This window comes from Columba livia, chromosome 28 (genome assembly GCF_036013475.1).
Source record: "Columba livia isolate bColLiv1 breed racing homer chromosome 28, bColLiv1.pat.W.v2, whole genome shotgun sequence".
Lineage (NCBI taxonomy): Eukaryota > Metazoa > Chordata > Aves > Columbiformes > Columbidae > Columba > Columba livia.
In genome coordinates, this window is record NC_088629.1 from 2,958,190 (window position 1) to 2,965,583 (window position 7,394).

Here is a 7,394-nt window from a genome sequence, read left to right on the forward strand (position 1 = left end):
GCCAGGTCCCCGCTGTTGTTCCCATCCCTGATTAAGGCTGGAGAGACGCCTCCTGTCTTCTTGCTCAGGACAGAGGGGCGGCTGTGCCAGTCCCTGGAGCCGGGTGGCCTCACCAATCTTCTCTGAGTGTCTTGTCCCCTGGGGCGGTGGGAGCAGGTGACTCCCCAGCTGGAGGCTGCAGAGTCTCCTCCTCCCCAGGCAGGGGCTGGGACCGGCCCTCTGGGCGCCGCTGTGCAACCAGGGCTCAGGACAGTACGCTGGCGTTTCTGTTGTTTATATGTCCTTCCTTCCTTTTTTCGTTTCTAATCTTTTCTTTAGATCACCAAGTTTGTTGTTTTTTTCCATGTCAATAACTGCAGCGCAGCATCCTTTGGAAGGCGAGCAGAAGTGACCATTGCACACCACCTCATTCACAATTTGCCAACCACACCTACCCCATGGACACCACCCACCCCAACTCCTTGGCCTTTTGGCAAGTCGAGGTAAGTGGCGCCAGTCGCTCCCAGGCTCCTGCACGGCAGCAAGGCCAGTAGTCCACGAGGCAACTGTCTGACATGGCAGGTGGCCCGGGGCAGTGATTTCAGCAGCCACCTCTCCTGTTCTCTTGGATTGGCTAAGATGGTAGCAGTTGGGTGCTGTGCTTGTGCACTGTGGAGTGTGGAGGAAGAGGGGGGCTCCTGCTCCTGACCTGGCCTTCAGATCACGTCAGCCTCTTTTCCTGTTCTGCAGGCTGTCCTCATCTGCTCTCCGTTGGCCAAATCATGAAAAGCTGACCTTCAGCTTCATCCTCAGCTCAGCCCTTTGGCTCCCAGCCTCCCCGTGACCAGCTGTTCCACTGCCCACCCTTCGCACCACCTTCCTCCCTGCAGCAGCGAGCAGGAGCCCAGCCAGGTCACCCCTGGTTCCTCCAGAAAGTGTCAGTGTAAGCAGCACCGTGGAGCAGACAGCAGCCCCTGTGCTCTGGCTGTGAAGGACAAGGATCAAGTCTCCAGCCCTCAGGGAAGAAGAAGAAGAATCTCACAGGAGGGCTCAGTGTCCCCTGCGGGGAAGGAGGTGGCAGGCAAGGGTCCCAGCGGTGGCAGGGAGGCCACCAGCTGTCAGCACTGAAAGATCAGGCCCATGGTGCAAGTGTCAGGCCCCAGGACCTGTCTGGACACAGAGCCCATCTGCCCCCTCAAGAGGAAGAAAAGGAGGAGATGGAGGAGACAGAATAGTGCTGCTCAGGGTTAGAATTAGGTTTAGCATTAGGGTTACAGATTGTGGGTAAGGGTTAGAATGAAGGCTTGGGTTTAGGTTTAGTGTTTAGGGTTTGAGTTAGTGAAAGGGTTAAAGTTAGGTTTATGGGTTAGGATTAGGATTAGAGTTAGAGTTTGCTGTTAGGTGCTAGGGTTAGAGTTAGGGTTAGATGAGTGTTAGGGGTTAGTGAAGAGTATTATGGTAAGTAGTTAGGGTTAGGGGTAGGGACAGAGTTAAGGTTTGGTTTTGATTAGAGGTAGGTTTATGGTTTAGGTTTAGAGTTAGTGTTAGTGGTTAGGATTAGGGTACGGTTAGGGATGAGGAATTGGCATAGTAGTTAGTGATAGGGTTTGTGGATAAGGGAAATGGTTAGATTTTGGGTTTGGGGTTAGGATTAGGGGTCTGGTAGTGCTTGGAATAGTGGTTAGGGTTAAGAGTTAGTGTTAGAGAGATGGTTAGAGTAAGGGTTGGAATTTGGGGTAGAGCTGGGGTTAGCAGTTAGGACCAGGATCAGAGTTTTCCTTAGGGTTATCATTTATTGGTTATTGTTTCTTGGTTAGCGTGTCTAAGTTAGGTTTAGAGTTAGGATTAGTGTTTAAGCTTAGGTTTCAATGTTAGGATTAGAGGCTAGGGTTAGAGGATATGTTAGGCTGAGAATTAGTGCTACAGGTTAGAGTTAGGATTAGGTTTATATTAGCGTCAGAGGGGGCTAGTGTTTCGTCAGATGTAGGGATAGGGCTTTGGGTAAAGCACAGGGTCAGGATTAGAGTTACCAGTTAGGGATTAGGAGTAGCGTTAGGTTGAGATAAGGTGTATGGTGAGGCTTAGTTAATGGTTAGGGGTTTGGGTGTAGAGTTAGAGTTAGCATTAGGTAAGGTTTCAGGTTAGGTTTTGATTACAGGTTGGTTTAGGGGTTAGGGTTATAGTTAGGATTAGGGTTTGCGGTTGGGGGTAGTTGTTAGTTCTCGAGTTCTAATTAGAGGTAGGGTTAGACTTAGCCTTAGGGAAAAGAATTAATTTTAGTTTTAGGGATAGGATTTGGGTCAGTGTTAAGGTGTAGGGGTTATTGCTGAAGTAAGCATGAGGTTTAGAATGAGCCTTGCAGGCTAGGGTTGGGGTTAAGGTTTAGGAGTTAGGTTTAGAATACGTGTTAGGGCTTTGTTTTTGTGGTTAGAGTTAGAAGTAGAGTTAGGACAGGGTTATAGTAAGCAGTTAGGACTTAGGGTTATGGTTATAGTTAGGCTTAGGGTTAAATTAGGGTTTTTGTTCGGGTTTGGTGTTAGGGCTTTGGTTAGGGCTAGAGTTAGCATTAGGTTTCAGGTTTAGTCTTAGGGTTAGGATTTACAGTAAAGGTTAGAGTTAGGGTAAAAATTAGGGCTTAATTTAAGGGTTAAGTTAGAGTTAGATTGAGAGTTAGGGTTAGAATTTGGTTTAGGTTTAGCATTTAGATAAGGGTTAGGTTTTAGATAAGGTTGAGGGTTAGTGTTAGATAAGGTTTTAGGTTAGGGGCTAGAGTTAGGGTTAGAGTTTGGGATAGGCTTATGGAGCATGGTTAGGGTTAGTGTTTGGGGTTAGGGTTTTGAGTGAGGGTTATGGGTCAGGTTTTGGGTTAGAGTTAGTCTTAGAGTTGGGATTAAACTTTGGGCAAGAGGTTAGAGTATAGCATTAAGGGTTAGGGTTAGGAGTTTGTGTTTGGGTTATATGAGGTTTAGGTTAGGATTACATGGTAGGGTTAAGATCTAGGGTTAGATTTAGGGTAAAGGTAAGTGTTAGGAGTTACAGTTAGGGTTAGGCTTAGGAATTAGGGAGTTGGGTTAGATTCTGGGGTTAGGGGTTTGATCTAGGGTTAGGGGGAAGGGTTACATTTAGGGTTAGAAATAGGGTTAAAGGCAGGGCAAGGGTTCCGAGTTAGGGTTAGAATTACTGTGTTTGAGTTAGATGAGGTTTAGGATTAGGGGTATGTGTTAGAGTTAGGCTTTAGGGTGAGGAGTTATGGTTAGTGCTAGAGTTAGGAGCTAGGGATTAATCTGGGAGGTAGGGTTTGAGGTTCGGGTATGTGTTTGCATTGGGGTTTGGCTTAGGTGTTCAAGTATTAGGGGTAGGATTTGATTAGTGTTAGAGTTCAAGAGTAGCGTCAGTGGAAGTGGTTAGGGGTTAGTTTTAGGAGGTAGGGCTAGGGTTAGGGTTATGTTTAGAGTCAGGTTTAGGGTTAGAGTTAGCTTTAGGGGGTTGATGATAGGCTTAGGTATTAGGGAGAAGAATTAGGGTTAGATTGAAGGATAAGATTATGTCTAGGATAAGTGGTTAGGACTTAGGTTTAGGGTTATACTTCCTTTTAGGGTTAGATTAGAATCATGTCAGTGGAAGTGGTTAGGGTTAGGGGTTAATTTCAGGAGGCAGGGCTAGGGTTAGGCTTATGTTTAGAGTCAGGGTTAGGGTTAGAGTTAGGGTTAGGGTCAGGGTTTGATTAGGATTAGGGTTAGAATTAAGGTTAGGGCTTTTGGGTTTGGGTTGGGGTAGAGTTTGGTTTTAGGTTGAGGCTTAGATTTGTGATTACAGTAAGAAGGCTAAGCATAAAGTTTAGAGTTGGAGTTAGGGTTGGGGGTTTGCATTAGCGTTCCATTAGGGTGAAGATAATTGGGTAGAATTTAGGGTTAGGCTTAGGCTTGAGGGAGTAGCATTAGTGGACATAGTTAGGAGTAGCTTAGGTGTAAGGGTTGGGGTTTGGGGTTAGAGTTAGGGGTTGGGCTTAGAGTTAGGGGTAGGAATTATAATTAAGATTAGGGTAAGGGTTAGATGAGTTTAAAGTTTAGGGGTTAGGCAGTAGTGTTAGAAAAGGTGATTAGGGTTAGGTTTTAGAATTCTGTTGGAGATAGGGGTTTGGGTTCATGGTTAGGGAGTAATGTTATTGTAAATGGTTAAGATTAGCATAGGAGATTAGGTTTAGCGGTGAGGCTAGAGTTAGGTTAATTTCAGGGTTTAGGGGTTATTGCTAGAGTAAGGGTGAGGTTTAGAATGATGGTTACTGGCTAGGGTTAGGGTTAGGGTTAAGGTTTAGGTTTGAGCTTTAAAGTCAGCTTTAGGGGGTTGGTTTTAGGCTTAGGTATTAGGGAGAAGAATTAGGGTTATATTGAAGGATAAGATTATGGCTAGGATAAGTTGTTAGGACTTAGGTTTAGGGTTATAGTTCCTTTTATGTTTAGATTAGAGACAGTGATTGGGTAGCGTTACCAGTTAGGGAGAAAGGTTAGAGTTAGCGTTTGATGTTAGCGTTAGATTATGGGTTGGGCGTATTGTTAGGTTAGGGTTTGGATTTCTATTTATGTGATGTTAGTTTTAGGGTTAGAGTTAGGGCTTTGTCTTAAATTTTAGGATTAGGTTTAGGATTAGTATTTAAGTTTACATTTAGGCTTAAGTTTTAGGATTTGGTTTAGGGTAATGGTTGGATTAGGGTTAGTGTTAGGGGTACTGGAGCTGTCTTACGGGTAGAGTTAAGTTTTTGGGTTAGATTTAGGGGTTGGGTTAGATTAAGGTTTAGAGTTAGAATCAGGGTTAGGGCATTGAGTTAGTTTTAGAGTTAGGGTTAGAGTTTGGTCTTAGATTTAGCCTTTGGTTTAGGATTACAGTAAGTGATTGGACTAACATTAAAGGTTTAGATTTAGGGATAGGTGTTAGAGGTAGTGTTAGGGTTATTATTAGGGTTTGTTTAGGATTAGGTTTAGGGTTTATGGTTAGGGATGTGATTAGTGGTAAAGGTTAGTATTAGGGTTAGTGTTAGAGGTAAGGATTAAGGTTAGGGGTTAGGGAATAGTGTGGGGTTAGTGTTATGGGTTGGGGATACGGAGTAGTGAAAGTGGTTGGGAGTAGGTTTAGGTACTAGGGTTAGATTTAGGGTTAGGGTTTGGATTTACATTTGGGTTTGGTTAGTGTTCAGGTTAGAGTTAGGGTTAGTGGTTAGTTTTAGATTTACAGTTAGGGTTAGGTTTAGGGTTAGGGTTAGGGTTAGAATTGGGGTAAGGTCTTGGGGTTACAGTTAGATTAGTTTTAGGTTAGTGTTAGGGTTGGTGGTAGGGGTTTATTTAGGGTTAGGGGTTAGGGAGTAGCGTTATTCTAAGTGGTTAGGATTACTGTAAGGGGGTAGGGTTAGGGGTGGGGATAGGGTTAAGGTTAGAATGATGGGTTAGGGATGCAGTTAGGGTTTGGGATTGGGAGTAGAGTTAGGTTTCGGGACAGGGGTTTGGGGTTCAGATTAGATTCAGGGTTAGGGTTTAGGATAAGGATTAGGCTTTTGGTAAGTGTTGTGTTAGTGTTACCGGTTGGGGATATGGAGTAGTGGAAGTGGTTAGGAGTAGGTTTAGGTACTAGGGTTAGATTTAGGTTTAGGGTTTGGATTTACATTTTGGGTTTGGTTGGAGTTAGGGTTAGTGGTTAGTTTTAGATTTACAGTTCGGGTTAGGTTTAGGGGCCAGGGAGTTGTGTCAGTGGAAGTGGTTAAGGTTAGGGGTTAGTTTTAGGATTTAGGGTCTGAGTTAGGGTTAAGTTTCAGATTAGATTTAGGGTTAGGGTTAGATTAGAGTTAGGGGATGGTGTTTCCAGTTAGACTTATGGTTAGGGGTTTGGATGAGGTTTACAGTCAGGATTAGATTAGTGTTAGGATATAGTTAGTGTTAGGGCTAAGGATTAGGTTTCAGAGATAGGGAATAGTGTTAGTGTAAGCAGTTAGGGTTAGGTTTTAATATTAGGGTTGAAGGGTAGGACTAGGGTTAGGGTTAGAGTTAGGCTTATGGGTAAGTATTAGAGTTAGGTTAGGTTTAGAAGAGGGTTAGAATGTAGGGTTGTAGTTAGTGTTAGGGGTTAGTTTTATGTTTTGGGTTAGAGTTAGGATTACGTTTTAGCTTTAGATTTAGGTTAGAGTTAGGGATGGGGTTAGCATTAGGGTTAGGGTTAGCGTTAGGCAGTAGTGATAGTGGAATGGTCAGAGTTAGGTTTTAGATTTCTATTGGAGATGGAGGTTGGGTTGGCATTAAGGGTTGCAGTTCTGGTTAGTGGTTGGGGTAGTGTTAGTTTAAGTCGTTAGGATTAATGTAAGGGGTTAGGTTTAGGGGTTAGGGGTCGGGATAGCTTTAGGGTTAGGATAATGGGTTAGGGTTTGAATTAGGGTTAGTTTAGGGTTAGAGTCAGTCGTAAGAGTTGCAGGTTATGATTTCAGGTTAGGGCTTGGTTTAGTGTAGTGTTTGGTTTAAGGCTGGTGTTAGTATGATGGGTTAGGGTTAGTTTTAGGGTTAGGCTAGGGTTATGGGTTAGGGTTAGAGATTGCATTAGGGTAAGATTTCAGTGGTTAGAGTTAGGGTAAGGGTAGAGTTAGGGTTAGGGAGGATTTGGTTTAGGTTAGATTTTGGGCAAGAGGTAGGGTTAGGGTGGTGGTTGGGTTAATGTTATGGTTAGTTTTAGGTGAATGCTAGGTGTAGGGTAAGTTTTAAGTGCAGGGGTTAGGATTAGGGTTAGGGTGAGGGATGGATAAGTGTTAGGGTTAGGGCTTAGGGAGTGGTGTCAGTGGAAGTGGTTATAGGGTTGGGGTTTAGCTCAGGGTCCCAGGGGGATTTGTGAGGTACCAAGGCCTGGATGAAGAGCTCCCTTCTTGGTCGCGCACATCCAAAAAGACAGGGCCACGTCTGTGACTTATCTGCCTGGCGCTGTCCCACCAGCAGTGGCAGATGCATCCTGGAGAGGAGTGGAGCTGCCAGGCACTGTCAGAGGATCTCCCTGAGGTGCCACTCGCTGCCCACCCAGACTCACACCCTGTCCCTGGCTGTGACAGATACACCAGCTACAAGCTCTGGACACAGGACACAACAGTCCAACAGCAAAGACCATCTCTCCTGTCCTGAAAGACTCTTATGACCCCTGGAGCCCAAAGCCATGGACCACATGAACTCATTGGACATTTCAGAGGTGTGGCCTATAGACTGAGGAATGAGATCTGTGTGTATATCCAGAGATAGGAAAGTGCTGTTGATTAACTGGAATGTATTGGAGAGTGTGGGACCCGGGCACAACACAGATGGTACAGAATAAGGGGGGGCACTGTCCTGGTTTCAGCTGGGAGAGAGTTAATTTTCTTCCTAGTAGCTGGTAGAGTGCGGTGTGTTGGATTTAAT